General features: G+C 37.6%; 1 protein-coding gene across 1 annotated transcript in view; it reads left to right on the top strand.

Annotated features, from left to right (window-relative positions):
* The window catches only part of COL24A1 (collagen type XXIV alpha 1 chain), a gene marked incomplete at both ends in the record, with an annotated part of 398,140 nt that overhangs the window by 214,128 nt on the left and 164,987 nt on the right, over nt 1-19,025 (top strand). The window lies entirely within an intron of this gene.

The raw sequence follows: 19,025 nt of genomic DNA, 5'->3' as shown, positions 1-19,025 counted from the left end.
CCTTTCAGGGAGATGCTCCTCTAGGATTCTGGTGGATTCTCTTCCTGAGGTAAAACTTAAAAGAGGAGTTGGTAGTACAAATTAGTTCCCCTAACACTGCAGCTACTTTTAGGACCACAAATGATATCATTCTTCTCCCTCTTCCTAATGATCAGGGTGAACTAACTGTACCAAGATGATGACTCTTTTCCTTGCCTGTTGGTGCCTGGATACAGGAAATTTGTAATGCTCAGGGAGCAGCCATAGCTTATAGTTCAAAAGGACTCTTACTTTGTCACCAGCTAAAAATGTGTCCTCTTTAGGGACCAGGGCCGCCATTCCTGCGGAACTTACATTTTGTGGAAATGTAAAGTACAGGGATCTCTTTGGAGACATTGGGAGTGATACTAAGTAGGATGAATTCTGTTTCTGCCCCTTAGTTCTAAGACCAATGAATATTTCCTGATGGAGACACAGTACCATATAAATATCTTTGATTCAGTATGTACATTTTTTTATCCTGTGGGATGGCTCTTTATCCTCATAAACTATCACCTCCTAGCTGGCACTTTAATGGCACCTTTAGCAGGCCATTCTGTCAGGTTGGAAGTTTCTTGCTGTCATGTTATATAACTATTAGACCCCCATGTACATAGGCCCACTTCCATACCTTATTGGCTATAAAATGGGTCCCTTGGTCTGACACAACGTTTTGGGGATCCTGTATGGTAGATTACTTTGTAAGCCCTCAGATACTTCTAATAGTTGAAGCCTGAGTGTAGGAAAGCAACCCATTCCCAGAGTATGTGTCATTTCTGTTAGAATAAATCGTTGGCCCTTCCAGAGTGAACTTGCCCCCAAGTGGCTGGTTGGTCTCCTCAAAGTGTGGCAGCATATCATGGGCTCGACATTGTTCTCAGTTGTTGGCAGTCTGGGTGTTCAGTGTCAGCAGTAGTTAATTTAGTCTTGCCAAATTGGAACTCATGATGTCAGGCCCGTGTATACCTTCCATCTCTCCCACCATGCCTATTCATTCGTATACCTATCATCCAGCACTGAGGTGACTGATGACCAAGACTTGCTGATGTCAACTTTCTGAGTCATTCTATCTCTTTCCAGGTACGCTTCCACATTTGCCCTTCTCTGGTAGGCATTCATATTTGATACAAAGATTTTTGCACTTTGTGTCTAATGTACCCATCCAAAAGCTTTTTTCTCAAACCTTGTTCCCAGTCTTAGAGTCTTCTTCCATTCAGGCATCTTACCAAACAGCCAGGTCATTCACAAATGCCACTTAGTCTGTACATATTCTAACCTCAAGCCACTTCTCCTTCCCACAAATTGGATGGACTGGTACACTGCCAGAAACTCTGCCCATTAGAAAGATGTCTTCTTGCCACTGCCTTTTAAGGCACTCCTGAGTGAAACTATAGTGCAGCTTCCATCCATTTTCAGTTTGTACCTACATACCAAGTGTCTTAGTCAGTTTGGGCTGCTATAATGAAATACCATAGTTTGGGTGGCTTAAACAAACTTATTTCTCACACCTCTGGAGGCTGGGAAGTGTGAGATCAAGGCAGCAACAAATTCAGTGCCTGGTAATGGCCCTCTTCCTGGTTTGCAGATGGCTGCCTTCTCTCTGTACCTTACATGGTGACAAGAGAAAGAGCCAGATATTTTCTTCTTCTTATAAGAGACTAATTCCATCATGGGAGCCCCACTCTTATGACTAATTACCTCCCAAAGGCCCTACCTTCAAATGCCATAACATTAAGGCTTTAATATATGAATTTTGAGGGAATACAAATATTCAGTCCATAGCACTAAGCCTGCCCATCTATAAATCAAGTTTGCTTTTTCCTTTTCTATCAGCTGGTCATAAGAGATCCTCCAGATAGCCAAAGGTGTTAGCTAAAACAAGAGGTACTGGTTAGGGATCTGGACTACTTATTCATTCCATTTGCTTGTACCTTTGTCCTGCTCATGTCCCATCCCAGATTGCACTGGAACTGCTTGATCTTATATCTGATACAACTCAGCTTATGATAGCTAGATCCAAATGCTAATGTCACTTGTTGTCCCATTGTTAGGTGCTCAGTCTCTACTCGAGCCTAGTAGCACACTAGAATTTGTTTTTCAAAACACATGTAATTCTGTGCCACAGGTGGCATGTCCTTGTTCCCGAATCCCAGAAGCCTGTGTTGTGTTCTTCCTATCAAGGCTTGCCATAAGCTCTACGTGGCTTCCTTTCCCACCATCAGTTTCTCTAATACCATAGGGTCTGCCAAGTCATATGGTCCAAGTGGCAGAGATGCATACCTCGCGGCTTAGACCCACTGCAGGAGTTTGCACAATCTCTTGATATCCTTGACAGGGTATTAAATCCTATATCTTGGAAAAGTGATCCCAAATTAATAAACTCTTCCATATCTAATTTTATCTTATGTTTATGTTTTTTATATTATGTTATGGCTCCCTTGTTCAAGTACCTGTAGAATCAGTCCCATGCGTATTCTCCAGGTTCCTACCAGTACATATTGGCTAGGTCTTTCATTCTTTGGGGTAGAGTCCCATTTTCCTATATCAGGAACAGCAAGTTCCCAGATGGGTCATGCTGTGATTTACCCCTAGTTATTGACATATTGGCCAGAAGAGTTTTATGGCAAATCCTAATTGGAGCATATGTTCTCTTATAGGGGAAGGTGCTAGCGTTAATGAGGAGGGATAGACCACTTCTGTAAGCTAATAGAGTTCAAAGGAGTCTTGTGGTTCAAAATCTTCAGGGACTTATATCAAGGTGTCCCCATCAAGGGTCAGGGTTCCATTTTTTTCCCCAACCAAGGCCCTGACCTTGGCATAACAGACTTGTCTTGGTTAGAGGTATAACCTTCTCTGGAGTTTCGTCATTCTGACTGTTAAATCCTGGGCTTTTGCTCGATTTTCTCTCTTTCCACTAGGGAGGTGAGAGCCAAAACAACACTTTAGGAAGCTCTGGAGCATATATGGCCTATTAGAGTAGTACCATATTACATAAGAGTGGCCAGGCCTTTTTATACCCTCACTTTAATTAGTCTTTGGAGGTAAGCCTCTTTGCTCAAGCCTAAACTTTGAAGGAGTTGATTACAAGGGCAATAAAATCTTTTTTAAAATTTGATTTGATTTTTTATTTTGTATTGGAGTACAGTTGATTTAAAATGTTGTGTTAGTTTCAGGTGTACAGCAGAGTGACTCAGTTATACATATACATATACCATTCTTTTTCAGATTCCTTTCCCATTTAGGTTATTACAGAATACTGAGCAGAGTTCCCTGTGCTGTACAGTAGGTCCTTGTTGATTATCTGTTTTATATATAGTAGTGTGTATATGTTAATCCCAACCTCCTAATTAATCCCTCCCCCGACATTTCCCCTTTGGTAACCATAGGTTTGTTTTAGAAATCTGTGAGGCTGTTTCTGTTTTGTACATAAGTTCATTTGTATAATTTTTTTAGATTCCACATATAAGTGATACCATGATATTTGTCTTTCTCTTTCCCTGTCTGATTTACTTCACTTAGTATGATAATCTCTAGGTCCATCCATGATGCTGAAAATGGCATTATTTTGTTCTTTTTTATGGATGAGTAATATGCCATTGTATATATGTACCACATCTTCTTTATCCACTCCTCTGTCAATGGACATTTTAGTTTTTTCCATATCTTGGCTTTGTAAATAGTGCTGCAATGAACATTGAGGTACATGGATCTTTGAAGTATGGTTTCCTCCAGATATACACCCAGAAGTGGGATTGCTGGATCATGTGGTGGCTCTATTGTTAGTTTTTTAAGAAACCCCCATACTATTCTCTGTAGTGGATGTACCAATTTACATTCCCACCAACAGTGTAGAGGGTTCCCTTTTTTCCACACCCTCTCCAGCATTTATTGTTTTAGACTTTTTGATGATGGCCATTCTGACTGGTGTGAGGTAATATCTCATTGTAGTTTTGATTTTCATTTCTGTAATAATTAAAGATGCTGAACATCTTTTCACATGCTTTTTGGGCATCTGTATCTTGTTTGGAGAAATGTCTGTTTAGATCATCTGCCCAGTTTTTGATTGAGTTGTTTGTGTTTTTTGATATTGACCTGCATGGGCAGTTTGTATAATTTAGAGATCAATCACTTGTTGGTTGCTTCATTTGCAAATATTTTCTCCTGAGGGTTGTCTTTTCTTTTTGTTTATAGTTTTCTTTGCTGTACAAAAGCTTTTAAGTTTAATTAGGTCCCATTTGTTTTGTTTTGTTTTGTTTTGTTTTGTTTTTATTTTCATTACTCTAGGAGGTGGATCCAAAAAGATATTGCTGGGATTTATGTCAAAGAATGTTCTGCTTATGTTTTCCTCTAAGAGTTTTATAGGATCTGGCCTTACATTTATGTCTTTAATCCATTTTGAGTTTATTTTTGTGTATAGTGTTAGAGAATGTTCTAATTTCGTTCTTTTCCATGTAGCTGTCCAGCTTTTCCAACACCACTTATTGAAGAGACTGTCTTTCCTCCATTATACATTCTTGCCTCCTTTGTCGTAGATTAATTGAATATAGGTGCATGGTTTTATTTCTGGGCTTTCTATACTGTTCCATTGACCTGTATTTCTGTTTTTGTACCAGTACCATACATTTTGATGACTGTATCTTTCTAGTATAGTCTGAATTCAGGGAGTGAGATTCCTCCAGCACTGTTTTTCTTTCGCAGGATTGCTTTGGCTATTCACAGGTCTTTTGTGTTTCTATACAAATTTAAAAATTTTTTGTTCTAGTTCTGTGAAGAATGCCATTGATAACTTAATAGGGATTGCATTGAATCTGTAGATTGCCTTGAGTAGAATAGCCATTTTGACAATATTGATGATTCCAATCCAAGAACATGATATATCTTTCCATCTGTTTGTGTCATCTTCAATTTATCAGCGTCTTAATAATTTTCAGATTACAGGTCTTTTGCCTCCTTAGGTAGGTTTATTCCTAAGTATTTTGTTCTTTTTGATGCGATGGTGAATGGGATTGTTTACTTAATTTATATTTCTGATCTTTTGTTACTGTATAGAAATACAACAGATTTCTGTGTATTAATTTTGCATCCTGCAACTTTACCCAATTCATTGATGAGCTCTAGTAGTTTTCTGGTAGTGTCTTTAGGATTTTCTATATATAGAATCATGTCATTTGCAAACAGTGGCTGTTTTACTTCTTCTTTTCCATTTTGTATTCCTTTTATTTCTTTTTCTTCTCTAATTACCATGGCTAGGACTTCCAAAATGATGTTGAATAAAAGTGGTGAGAATGGATATCCTTGTCTTGTTCCTGATCTTAGAGGAAATGCTTTCAGCTTTTCACCATTGAGATGATGTTAGCTGTGGGTTTGTTATATATGGCCTTTATTATGTTGAGGTAGGTTCCCTCTATGCCCATTTCTGGAGGGTTTTATCATAAATGTGTGTTGAATTTTGTCAAAAAGTTTCCTGCATCTATTGAAATTATCATATGGTTTTTAATCTTCAGTTTGTTAATGTGGTTTATCACACTGATTGATTTGCAGATATTGAAAAATCCTTGCATCCCTGGGATAAATCTCACTTGATCATGGTGTGTGATCCTTTTAATGTAGGATTCAGTTTGCTAGTATTTTGTTGAAGATTTTTGTGTGTATGTTTATCAGTAATGGCCTGTAATTTTCTTTTCTTTTGGTATCTTTAGCTTTGGTATTAGGGTGATGGTGGCCTCACAGAATGAGTTTGGGAGGTTCCTTCCTCTGCAAATTTTCAGTGATCCATTAGTTGTTTAGTAGCATACTGTTCAGCCTCCACGTGATTGTGTTTTTTAGTTTTTTTCTTGTAGTTGATTTCTAATCTCATAGAATTGTGTTCAGAAAAGATGCTTGATATGATTTCAGTTTTCTTAAATTTGCCAAGACTTGCTTTGTGGCCCAGCTTGTGATCAGCCCTAGAAAATGTTGCATGTGCACTTGAGAATGTGTATTCTGCGGCTTTTGGATGGAAGGTTCAATAAATATCAATTAAGTCCATCTGGTCTAATGTGTCATTTAAGGCCTCTGTTTCCTTACTGATTTTCTGTCTGCATGGTCTGTCCATTGATGTAAGTGGGGTGTTGAAGTCCCCCACTATTAGAGTGTGACTGTCAGTTTCTCCTTTTATGGCTGTTAGCATTTGCCTTATATATTGAGGTGTTCCTATGTTGGGTGCATATATATTTACAATTTAAAGTCTATTTTGTCTGATATGAGTATTGCTACTCCAGCTTTCTTTTGATTTCCTTTTGCATGGAATACCTATTCCCATCCCCGCACCTTCAGTCTGTACATGTCCCTAGATCTGAAGTGGGTCTCTTGTAGACAGCATATATATGGGTCTTGTTTTTTATCCATTCAGCCAGTCAATGTCTTTTGGTTAGAGCATTTAATCCATTTACATCAAAGGTAATTACCTATATGTATGTTCTTATTGCCATTTCGTTAATTGTTTTGAATTTGTTTTTGTAGAGCTTTTTTCTTCCCTTCCTCCTTTGTTCCCTTCTCTTGTTATTTGATGACTATCTGTAGTGTTGTGTTTGGATGCTTTTTCTTTTCTGTGTTTTTATCTATTGTTTTTTAATCTGTTTTTGATTTGCCATTACCATGAGGTTTTGATATAGCAGTCTATATATATACAAGTTGTTTTAAGTTGCTGGTCTCTTAATTTCAAATGCATTTTCAGTATCCTGCATCTATACTGTCCTCTTCTCATGATTGCTGGTTTTGGTATCATATTTGTGTGTGGATGGTTTCCTACCTTTGCTGTATGTTTGCCTTTACTGGAGAACTTTCCCATTCATAATTTTCTTGTTTCTAGTTGTGGGCTTTTCTTTTCCACCTAGAGAAGTTCTTTTAGCATTTGTTGTAAACATGGTTTGGTGGTGCTGAATTCTGTTAGCTTTTGCTTGTCTGTAAAGCTTTTGATTTCTCTGTTGAATCTGAAGGAGAGCCTTGCTGGGTAGAGTATTCTTGGTTGTAGGTTTTTCCCTTTCATCACTTTAAATGTATCATGCCACTCCCTCTGGCCTGCAGAGTTTCTACTGAAAAATCAGCTAATAACCTTATGGGGATTCCCTTGTATGTTATTTGTTGCTTTTCCATTGCTGCTTTTAGTATTTTCTCTTTGTCTTTAATTTTTGTCAGTTTGAATAAAATGTGTCTCAGCGTGTTCCTCCTTGGGTTTATCCTGTATGGGACTCTCTGTGTGTCTTAGACTTGGGTGAATGTTTCCTTTCCCATATTAGGGAAGTTTTCAGCTATTATCTCTTCAAATATTTTCTCAGGCCCTTTCTCTCTTCTCCTCTGGGACCCTTATAATACAAATGTTGGTGCTTTTAGTGCTGTCCCAGAGGTCCCTTAGACCAGCAGTTCCCAACCTTTTTGGCACCAGGGGCTGGTTTCATGGAAGTCAATTTTTCCATGGATGGGGTGGGGGTGGGGGGTTGGTTCAGGTGGTAATGTGAGCAATGGGGAGCCGCAGATGAAGCTTCACTCACTTGCCTGCCACTCACCTCCTGCTGTGCGGTCTGGTTCCTAACAGGCTGCGGACTGGTACCAGTCCACAGCCTGGGGGTGGGGGACCCCTGCCTTAGACTGTCCTTATTTCTTTTCATTCTTTTTTCTTTGTTCTGTTCTGCAGCAGTGATTTACACCAATTTGTCTTTCAGCTCACTTACTCGTTCTCCTGCCTCATTTATTCTGCTATCAATTCCTTCAAGTGTATTTGTCATTTCAGATATTGTATTGTTCAATTTTTTGTTGTTGTTCTTTAAATCTTTTAGCTCTTTGGTAAACATTTCTTGTATCTTCTTGGTCTTTGCCTCCATTCTTTTCCCAAAACCTTGGATTATCTTTACTATCTTTACTCTGAATTCTTTTTCAGGTAGATTGCCTATCTCCTCTTCACTTAGTTGTTCTTCTGGGGTTTCATCTTGTCCCTTTATCTGGAATGTATTTCTCTATCATCTCATTTTGTCTAACTTTCTGTGTTTGTGTTCTCCATTCCACAGGCTGCAGATTGTGGTTCCTCTTGCTTCTGGTGTCTGCCTCCTGGTGGGTGAGATTGGTCCAGGGAGTTGTGCAGGCTTCCTGGTGGGCAGGACTGGTGCCTGCCCACTGTTGTGTAGAGCTGGGTCTTGTCCCTCTGGTGGGCAGTGCTGTGTCAGGAGGTGTGTTTAGAGGTGGCTATGAGCTCAGGAAGACTTTAAGCAGCCTGTCTGCTGATGAGTGAAACTGTGTTCCCACCCTGTTGTTTGTTTGGCCTGAGGCGTTCCAGCACTGGAGCCTCAGCCAACTGGAGTTGGGTGGGGCCACTTCTTGGTGCCACATTGGCGACCTCCAGGAGAGCTCACGCTGATGAATATTCCCTGGGCCCTCTGCCACCAGTGTCTTTGTCCCTACAGTGAGCCACAGCCAACCCCTCCCTCCCCAGGAGACCCTCCAAGCCCTGCAGGTAGGTCTGGCCCTCCAGGAGTGGAGTCTCTGTTTCCCCCAGTCCTGTGGAGCTCCTGCACTCAAGCCCTGCTGGCTTTCAAGCCAAATGCTCTAAGAGTTGCTGCTCCCAATGGCAAGACCCCCAGGCTGGGGATCCTGATGTGGGGCCCAGATCTCTGGGTCCTGTGGGAGAAACTCTGTGATATAATTATTTTCCAGTTTGTGGGTCACCCACCCGGCAGGTATGGGATTTGATTTTATCATGAACGTGCCCCCTCCTACCATCTCATTGTGGCTTCTTCTTTGTCTTTGGATGTAGAATATGTTTTTTGGTAGGTTCCAATCTTTTTTCTCGATGTTTGTTCAGCAGTTTGTTGTGATTTTGCTGTTTTTGTGAGAGGAAGTGAACTCAAGTCCTTCTACTCTGCCATCTTGTCCTTGTCTCCTAGCACTTTCTTATATTCTTGCAATACCCAGCTCTCCCCCATTTGCTAAAGCTGCTTATCCTGGGAAAGCTCACATGGGGCCCTGGAGCAAACACACAGACCAAGACCTTTCTTAAAGGCTGATGTGGGTGGCTTATCTCTGCTTCCACTACTACTGCTCTATCTAACTTATTCACTCATTCAAATTTATTCACTCATTCATTCAACATATATTTATTTTCTTCTATATTCCAGGCAAAGTATTAGACATAGGGGATTCAGTATCAGACAGGACATCATCCTGGCTTTACAAAGCATACAAACTGATAAAGTCATGTCTTCCTAAATGGTGAAGGATGAGACACAGTGAGCTAAAGTAATTTACTCCAAGTCACACCGTCAAAGGAATATATCCTTAGCTTATGAATTTTGTTTGAAAATAGGAGTGAAGTGGTCCATAGATTAGCTATTTGGAAACCGTGATGTATTTACAAATTAACAGAAAGGTTTATTCATTCTCGTCAAGTCATAAAATTAACCCCAAATGAAAAGGTCTGAAGAAACATTGTGGGTGATAAATAAATGGACAAAATCCTCCTTTTGACAGTACAATTTCTATTTCATGTATAGGACAGTTCTTTAAGTTTTCTTTTTTTTTTCATCCTCTCTAAAAGTTATTGGTCTTGGCCTTTTCCTTTTCTCAGTGTACATCCTTCCTTTGGTGACTCATTTACTCTCTTTACTATTTGCTGATGATTCACAAATATCTTTTTTCTCTAGACCTGCTTACACAATTGTATAGTGTCTCATATTTATCATTTCTAAAAAGGAATTCCTCTTTCTTACCCAGATATGTTATACATGAAAGTTTCTTTCCACTTTTCTACATCTTCCTCTTACCTGTCTAGACTGACAGCCATCTGTATCATTCTCTTCTTGGACAGAAGCATGGGAACTTGAGGTAGAGAAATAAATCCTAGTTATGAACACACATTTTCTCATGTTGTGCTTGAAGTGATTTTCTCATGTCTGGCTGACCTTCTGTTTCTCCTACCCTCCAAGACTGTACTAGATTGAACCATGAAAAATTACCATTCTTAAGGTTAAAAAAATAGTCAAATATCAGCAGTTACATATAGTACAACTAATTACTACCTTTGTTGTGGTAAGATAACTTATAAAATTCTCTTATTTTTAAACAAAGAGTAAACACAATAGTACTAATGCAAACATCGAAGTTAATATGTTTCTAAGATAAAATAGAATGAAATCCTAGGGAATTAGCTTTATATATTATATTTTCAAGTGAATTTGAAGAGGTTGGGGGTCTCAAATTCTTTATCCTATAAATACGGTTGTTTCTACATTGAAAAGAAAATTTGAAACAATATAGAGTAGTTTTAAACTACAGTTGAAGGCACAGTGATTTTTTAAAGATAATTGTCAAGTCTAAGAACTTCATGTAAAGTTTTTTAAACATTTTAGCTTCAACTAGGAAATATCCTAATTTTGTATCAGTCTTCAGTGAATAAGTAGGATGTGGTTACTTTAAAAAATAGAACCTGAGTATTTTAGAGTTTTTACTGACTTTTGGGAAAAAAGAGTATTTCTTTTCAATTCTAAGAAGTGATTTAGTATACATAAGTCTCTTTGAGTTTCCACTTTAGCTAACAAAATCTTTAAATAGACTATTATATATTCCATTTTGCAAAAAGTGAGTGTTTTCATTTATCATAGAGTTATCTAGCTCTTGACACATAGCATGGCATGTTCTAGCTAAAAGCTTTGTTTTTTTTTTAATGTTTATTAGACATGGAATCAATGTTTTGAAACTTCTTTTAATGAAAATTTTGATCAAAAAGTATAAATTGCTGATAATTCTTACAAGCTGAGGCTATGGCTTCAATGATTGCTTTGTATTTCCCTTAAATACCCAACAGAAATGGTTTGGGTTTTGTGGGCCATAAAATCTCTGTCCCAACTACTCAGCTCTGCCTTCATAGAATGAAAGCAGCCATAGGCAATAGGTAAACAAAAGGTCATGGCTGTGTTCGAGCAAATCTTTATTTCCAAAAAGCACGTAGCCAGCCCCTGGGGTCATGGTTTGCTGACTCCTACTTTGATATTCTATAGTGATTTATCTCATGGAAATTTTTGTTATCTGCTTTATATTTTAGTTATTAATTGACTAGTATAGTGTCTTATACATGATAAATAATTAATAACTAATGAAATTTTATGCATTTCATCTTTGGGAAAATGTACATCATTCCAATACTACTTAGAATATTTCTGCAGAAGTGTCTAACTTGACAACAGATGTTAAAAAACTGAAGAAAAGTATTAGGAGGAATCAGTCTTTTTTTTTTATGGCAAAAACTTTTAATGAAGGGACTTTTTCAAACAATAAAGTGTGTCTATGAAAAGTCTACAGCTAACATCCTACTTCCTGGTGAAAGACTGTTTTATTATTATTTTTTTTATTAGTTTCTGCTTTATAACAAAGTGAATCAGTCATACATACACAACTGTTCCCCCATCCCTTCCCTCTTGCATCTCCCTCCCTCCCACCCTCCCTATCCCACCCCTCCAGGCGGTCACAAAGCACCGATCTGATCTCCCTGTGCTATGCGGCTGCTTCCCACTATCTATCTACCTTACGTTTGGTACTGTATATATGTCCATGCCTCTCTTTTGCTTTGTCACAGCTTACCCTTCCCCCTCCCCATATCCTCAAGTCCATTCTCAAGTAGGTCTGTGTCTTTATTCCTGTTTTACCCCTAGGTTCTTCATGACATTTTTTTTTCTTAAATTCCATATATATGTGTTAGCATACGGCATTTGTCTTTCTCTTTCTGAGTTACTTCACTCTGTATGACAGACTCTAAGTCTATCCACCTCATTACAAATAGCTCAGTTTCGTTTCTTTTTATGGCTGAGTAATATTCCATTGTATATATGTGCCACATCTTCTTTATCCATTCATCCGATGATGGACACTTAGGTTGTTTCCATCTCCAGGCTATTGTGAATAGAGCTGCAATGAACATTTTGGTACATGTCTCTTTTTGAATTATGGTTTTCTCAGGGTATATGCCTAGTAGTGGGATTGCTGGGTCATATAGTAGTTCTATTTTTAGTGTTTTAAGGAACCTCCATACTGTTCTCCATAGTGGCTGTACCAATTCACATTCCCACCAGCAGTGCAAGAGTGTTCCCTTTTCTCCACACCCTCTCCAGCATTTATTGTTTCTAGGAGGAATCAGTCTTAATAAAACATCAAATCAAGCCAAGAATAAAATTGAGTCATTGTAATGGTTTTAAAATATGTCTGCAGGGCCACCCTGGTGGTGCAGTGGTTGAGAGTCCGCCTGCCGATGCAGGGGATACGGGTTCGTGCCCCGGTCCGGGAGGATCCCATATGCCGCGGAGTGGCTGGGCCCGTGAGCCATGGCCGCTGAGCCTGCACGTCCAGAGCCTGTGCTCCGCAACGGGAGAGGCCACAACAGTGAGAGGCCCGCGTACCGCAAAAAAAAAAAAAAAAAAAAAAAAAAAAAAAAAAATGTCTGCAAATTCTTTGATGTTCCCCCTTCCGAAAGATAGTCTTATTTCACTCTCAGTGTGGAGTGGACTTCATGACTCGCTTCTAATGAATAGGCTATGGCAGAAATACTTGTGTGTGACTAGGTCATAAAAGATATTGCAGCTTCTTCCTTGCTCACTCTCTCTCTTGGATTATTCACTCTGGGGGGGTGGGGAACCTACTGTCATGAATTCAGGCCATACAGAGGCCTACATAGCAAGAAACTGAGGCCTCCAGCTAACAGCCTTCTTGGAAATGGATTCCCTAGTCTCAGTCAAGACTTCAGATGACTGCAGCTTATGTCATATCTTGACTATAACCTCATGAAAAACTCTGAGCCAGAACTCAGAAAAATTCTGAGCTAAGCACTAGTGAATTCTTGACTGACAGAAACTGTGAGATAAGTATTTATTGTTTTAAGCCACTGACTTTGGGGTAATCTATTCTGCAGTGATAGATAACTAATACAATAATATAAAAGATTTCAACATTTGTTTTGAAATGAATAAGAATGAATTGAAAGGAACAGAAATGGAGGCCATCCATATTTTTCTTCTGAGGATCCATAGATTAAAAATATGAATAAATTATGCCCATTTCCACATACCCATAATTTGCATTTGAGCACTTTAAAATAGAACAAATAGCTTTCTACCCTTGACTCTCGTTGTATGTGGCACTTAAGGTTTCATGGGTCAAAATTAGAACAAGTCATAGCGCCATAATCTGTCCTTTTAAACAGTGTTTCTGCAATAAGGAAGAGAAGGTTATAGGGCACCTTTGCCTAATACATGTCTCTCTGTGTGAGTTCTGTAACTCACAAAGCATTCCCAGTGCAAGGAATCTGTCTAGAGACAACTGGCTAGGACACAGACCTTGGGAGCATGTAAAACCTGCCAATATCTTCTCTCTGATACAGATGTGTTGAATTAGTCTGTTTTCTTTTAAAAACAAAACAAAACTCATTTTATGAAATAGAGCAAAAAAAATTAAGTTTTGAATATAACTTCCTTCTGTTTAGAAGAATATTTTTCTATTGTAGATGAGTTTGTTTTATTTGGCAGATAGAACAAAAATTAGATTCTAAATAAAATAATTTTCAAACTATGTCCTCAAGTGGTTATTCTGCCTCCTCCTTTTTACTGTCAAACTTCTTAAAAGAATAAACTACACAACTTTTTTCCACTTTCTCCTCACTTGTATTCTCTTTGACAAAATTACATTCAAACACACAAAAGGTACTGAAATTGTTCTTAAAGGTCACCGCCAACCTTCTAATTGCCAAATCCTATGACTTTGTCTCAATATTCATCCTTCTCAACCCTTCCACATAACACTGATGTCTCGCTTTCTGAAACTTTTCCCTTCTTAAACTTTCCTTGCACATTCCTGATTCTCCTACTTTCTTCCTTTTGTTTTTCCTTCTCTTGCTTCCGAAGAATTTTCATTAAAATTCTCTCCTGTTTTTCTTCTGTTATTACTGTATGTACTGCATCATTCTTATGATTTCAGGAATTGATTTTTCTATGGACTCACAAATTAATATTTCAGGATAGACTCTCTGATTGTCCCATGAGCCATAATTGTCAATTAAGAGCCTTAATTGTCCCATGGCTTAATTCATCTTCTCCTCTGACACTGGCTTCTCCCCTGAGCTACTGTTTCTTGGAGTCATGATACCATTGTCATAAGAGTCATTACACTTAAACTAGACTATTACAATAGCTTCTAACTGTTTACACCATTTTGTATCTTTTTCCCATTTCCACACATTGAACACATGTTGTTAAATTACTCTCCATTCAGTACAGATACGATTACATTCCTCCTTTACTCAAACCTACAATGATTCTTCTACAAACACAAATTTTTCTTCAAACACCACAAATACAAATATACTTGGCATTCAAAGCCCTGAATAGTATATCACCATATCTATCCCAGTCTCTTTCCTACACATATCCTGTTTGCCAGACAATCTGGACTTGCTTTATGTTTGACATATGTTTCATCATTTGCTACCTCCCATTTTCTGTTCAGATCATTCTCTCTACGTTGAACACAGTTTCACCATTTATCTTGTCAACAGTTGGCCATACCTCAAATATTGTGTTCTCTGTAAAGCTTTTCCTTATGTTCTCAACCAGACATAATCTCCGCTGCCTTTGCATTATATAGGATTTTATTTTTCTTCTCTTAACTTACAGAAAATATGCTTTTCCTCATCCAACTTACTAGGTTATTAACGCCTTATTATATTTCACTCATCTTTGTATCCTCTACCACTCTTAGCACAGAGCTTGTTACATGAACACATAAATATGTGTTTAATTTTATTTTCTTCAGATCATTTTGCACTTATTGAATAAGTTGATTTGCAATCAAAACTAGAGGTTGGTTCAGTGCACTTTATACCATCTTCATTTATAAAAAGATTTCTGTGAGACTAACTTTTGAATAAGCCAATTGAGATAGATTACAAAGTTTTTCAATTTTATGTCAACACATAGTTTAATTTGCTGTATTTTTAGGAGAATATTAACAGCTATAACAAATAAACCTAAAATTTTTTATAGGCTTAACTTGATAAGAAGTTGTTTTTGCTCATGTTAATAGTCCAGTTTGGGTATTACCAGGTAGCTCTCTCAGACAAGGTGACTGAGATGCCCTGCTTCTTTTTTCTTATGGCTTCACCATCTCCTAGGGCCTTTAGTACATAGGTTAGAAGAAAGTGAAGGAAAATCACCTGTTTTTCAGGCAAATAAGTACCAGATTTCATCAGTTCTAAAATACAAGTTGCATCAGTCACATTAGGCTAAGTTTTGCGGCAGAAAACAACACCCTCAAAATATCAGTGGCTTATGACAACAAAAGTTTGCTTGTTACTTGCACTCTGTCCACTGTTGGTTGGCTGTGGCTCTATCCATCTCTTCTGCATTCTGACACCTAGGCTTCAGGAGAAGCTCCTGTCTGGGATATGGCTGACCTCAGGGTAGAAGGAAAAAAAGAAACTGGCTTAAAAAAAAAAAAGTGGCACATATCACTACCACACACACTCACTTTTATTTGGTCAAAGTAAGTTACATAGAGAAGCCAGATGTCAACAAGATGGAGGATTATATTTTTGCCATTGACACTGCAAGCCACATGGCCAAGGCTGACATCAACAATGCAGGGATGTGTACTCTTTCAACAAAAAAGGAGCAGTGAATATTTTTAACAATAATACAATTTTTTTCACATTTTAGTATTTGTAAAATTAGGATGTTTCTTACAATCAGTGGTGAATTAAATTACTTGGAAGAATCTTTTTTCTCTTTACAGATACAAAAGTAATAGTGCATCTTACAATCAATAACATCCTAGGTTTAAGGAAATTTGAGAGGCCTCAACTCTAAATGTGTTCATCTGATTCACCTATTGATTTCCAGGTGTGTGGATAGTTTTCAGATTAAACAGTAATATAGATTTAAAGAGTAAATAGATATAAATCCTGTGTAGTTCAGATTCTTTACTACTGATCTAAACCTGTTTTAGAGTGCTTATTTTCAGTTCTGTAGTAGGAATAGCTATAAAAACATTAGAACAAAATGAGTGAGAGAATTTTCAAAGAGGAGAAAACAGAGAAATAATTAATGTACTAGAGTAGAGAGTTTAGAAATATGCCATGTATAAAATGTTATAAGAATGGCACCACAGATTTTTTTTGGATTTGACACCAAAAGCAAAGACAATAAAAGCAAAAATAAACAAGTGGAACTACATCAAACTCGAAAGCTTCTGCATAGCAAAGGAAATCATTAACAAAATGAAGAGGCAACCTAGTGAATGGAAGAAAATGTTTGCAAATCATGTACCTGGTAAGGAGCTAATATCCAAAATATATAAAGAACTCATACAGGGCTTCCCTGGTGGTGCAGTGGTTGAGAATCTGCCTGCTAATGCAGGGGACACGGGTTCGAGCCCTGGTCTGGGAGGATCCCACATGCCGCGGAGCAACTAGGCCCATGAGCCACAACTACTGAGCCTGCACGTCTGGAGCCTGTGCTCCTCAACAAGAGAGGCCGCGATAGTGAGAGGCCCGTGCACCGCAATGAAGAGTAGCCCCCGCTTGCCACAACTAGAGAAAGCCCACGCACAGAAACAAAGACCCAACGCAGCCAAAAATAAATAAATTAATTAATAAACTCCTACCCCCAACATCTTCTTAAAAAAAAAAACTCATTAGAATACAGCAATAATTGACAGAATCTATAGAAAACACACTGAGCTACTTAAGGGGTAGTATAACATTATATAAAAAAAAAGAACTCATACAACTCAATAGCAAAAAAGCAAGCAATTTGATTTAAAAATGAGCAGAGGGTCTGAATAAGTATTTTTCCAAATGAGATGTACGGATGGCCAACAGGCAAAGGAAAAGATGCTCAACATCACTAATCATCAGGGAAATACAAATCAAAACCACGAGATATCACCTCACACCTGTGAGAATGGCTGTTATCAAAAAGATAAGAAATAGCAAGTGTTGGCGAGAATGTGGAGAAAAGGGAACCCTTGTGCACAGTTGGTGAGAATGTAAACTGGTGCAGCTACTGTGGAAAACAATATGGAGGTTCCTCAAAAAATTAAAAATAGAACTACCATATGATTCCACTTCTAGGTATTTATCTGAAGAAAACAAAAGCATGAATTTGAAAATATATATGCACCCCCATGTTCACTGAAGCATTGTTTACAATAACCAAGATATGGAAACAACCTTTTTAAGTTTCCATCGATGGATGAATGGGTAAAGATGTGGTTTATGTGTACAATGGAACACTATTCAACCATAAAAAGGGTACATCTTTTTGTAAGTGAAATAAGTGAAAGTGAAATAAGTGAAATAAGTCAAAGTGAAATAAGTGAAAGACAAATACCATATCATCTCACGTATATGTGGAATCTAAAAAAAATAATTTTTAAACCAAGATCATAGATGCAGAGAATAGATTGATGGTTGCCAGAGGCAGGGGCTGAGGAGTGAGCAAAATAGGTGAAGGGGGTCAAAAGGTACAAATTTCCAGTTATGAAATAAGTAAGCCATGGGCTTGTAATGTACAGCATAGAAGCTATAGTTAATAATACTGTATTGCATATCTGAAAGTCGCCAAGAGAGTCAATGTTAAATGTTCTCATCACAAGAAAAAAATTCTGTAACTATGTATGGTGATGAGGGATGTTAACTAGACTTATTGTGGTGATCATTTCACAATATATACAAATATTGAATCATTATGCTGTACACCTAAAGCTAATATATTGTTGTATGTCATTTATACCTCGATAAAATTTTTTAAAAGATTGACCCCACAAATTAATGGGAAAAATAAATTTTAGTATGTATAGTATTTGGAAAACTGGGTCACTATGTGGAAAAAATTTAGTTGGATCTCTATCTCACACCTGGTGAAAAAGATGGACTCCAGATGGATTAAGATCTACCTTAAAAAGTTAACACTAATAGAAAAGAATGCCAATTACCTAATGACATAAAGGTAGAGGAAGGCTTGTCAAACAAGATCCAGAAAATACAAATCATAAGGCAAAAAATTGTTGGATGTGGCTACATCAAAATTAAGGATTTCTATCAATGAAGGATGTCAAAATAATCTCACAGGTGATAAATCACAAGAAGGAATTTATAACATCTAAAACCAGCAAGGAGTTTATACCTTGAATGTATAAGAATTCCTGAAAATTATCACAAAAAAATATAGGCAACCTCAAGAGCAAAATTTGGACAAAAGATATGGACAGAAATTGCACAAAAATTGCATTGTTTTTGTAGTAGGTCTTTGAAATCTAGTGTGCCTTTTACATTTAAGCACATGTCAAATTGCACTAGCCACATTTCAAGTGTTCAATCGCCACTTAAACTCATCTATGCTATTTAAACTCATCTACCTTAGAAAGCTTCTTAACTCATCTGCCTCATCTGTTAAAGGGGAATCATGATAATACTACCAAATATAGTTGTTGTGAGGATTAAATCAGACACACAGAAAGTATTTAACGTATGTTAATGTATACATAGTCACCAGATAGATAGATAGATAGATAGATAGATAGATAGATAGATATGGATGAGGATATAGATATTGGGCTGGCCAAAAAGTTCGTTTGGGTTTTTCTGTAAGATCTTACATAAGAGCGGGAAAAACACGAACAAACTTTTTGGCCAACCCAGTATATGTGGATAAAATCATGCCCCATACATTAACTTCAGGTAGCTTAAACACAGCAAACCATTTTTTCATGATTCAGGTACCTTCTATATGCTAATATGTAATATTATATAATCTAAATAGTGTCTTTGCTTGGTAACTATTGCAAAAGAAAATGTTTCATACATTTTTAAATAAAAGTAGAATATAACTTCATAATTGAAGACAGTCAGGGAGAAGGATTATACTCTTGTTGTAAAGCTTGTTCTACGTTACCATTTTTGCTTTCTACACTGCTTGAAGTAGAATCCATAGAGACAAAGG

This window comes from Hyperoodon ampullatus (assembly GCF_949752795.1).
Source record: "Hyperoodon ampullatus genome assembly, chromosome: 2".
Classification (NCBI taxonomy): Eukaryota; Metazoa; Chordata; class Mammalia; order Artiodactyla; family Ziphiidae; genus Hyperoodon; species Hyperoodon ampullatus.
This window is presented reverse-complemented; position numbering and strand designations above follow the sequence as displayed.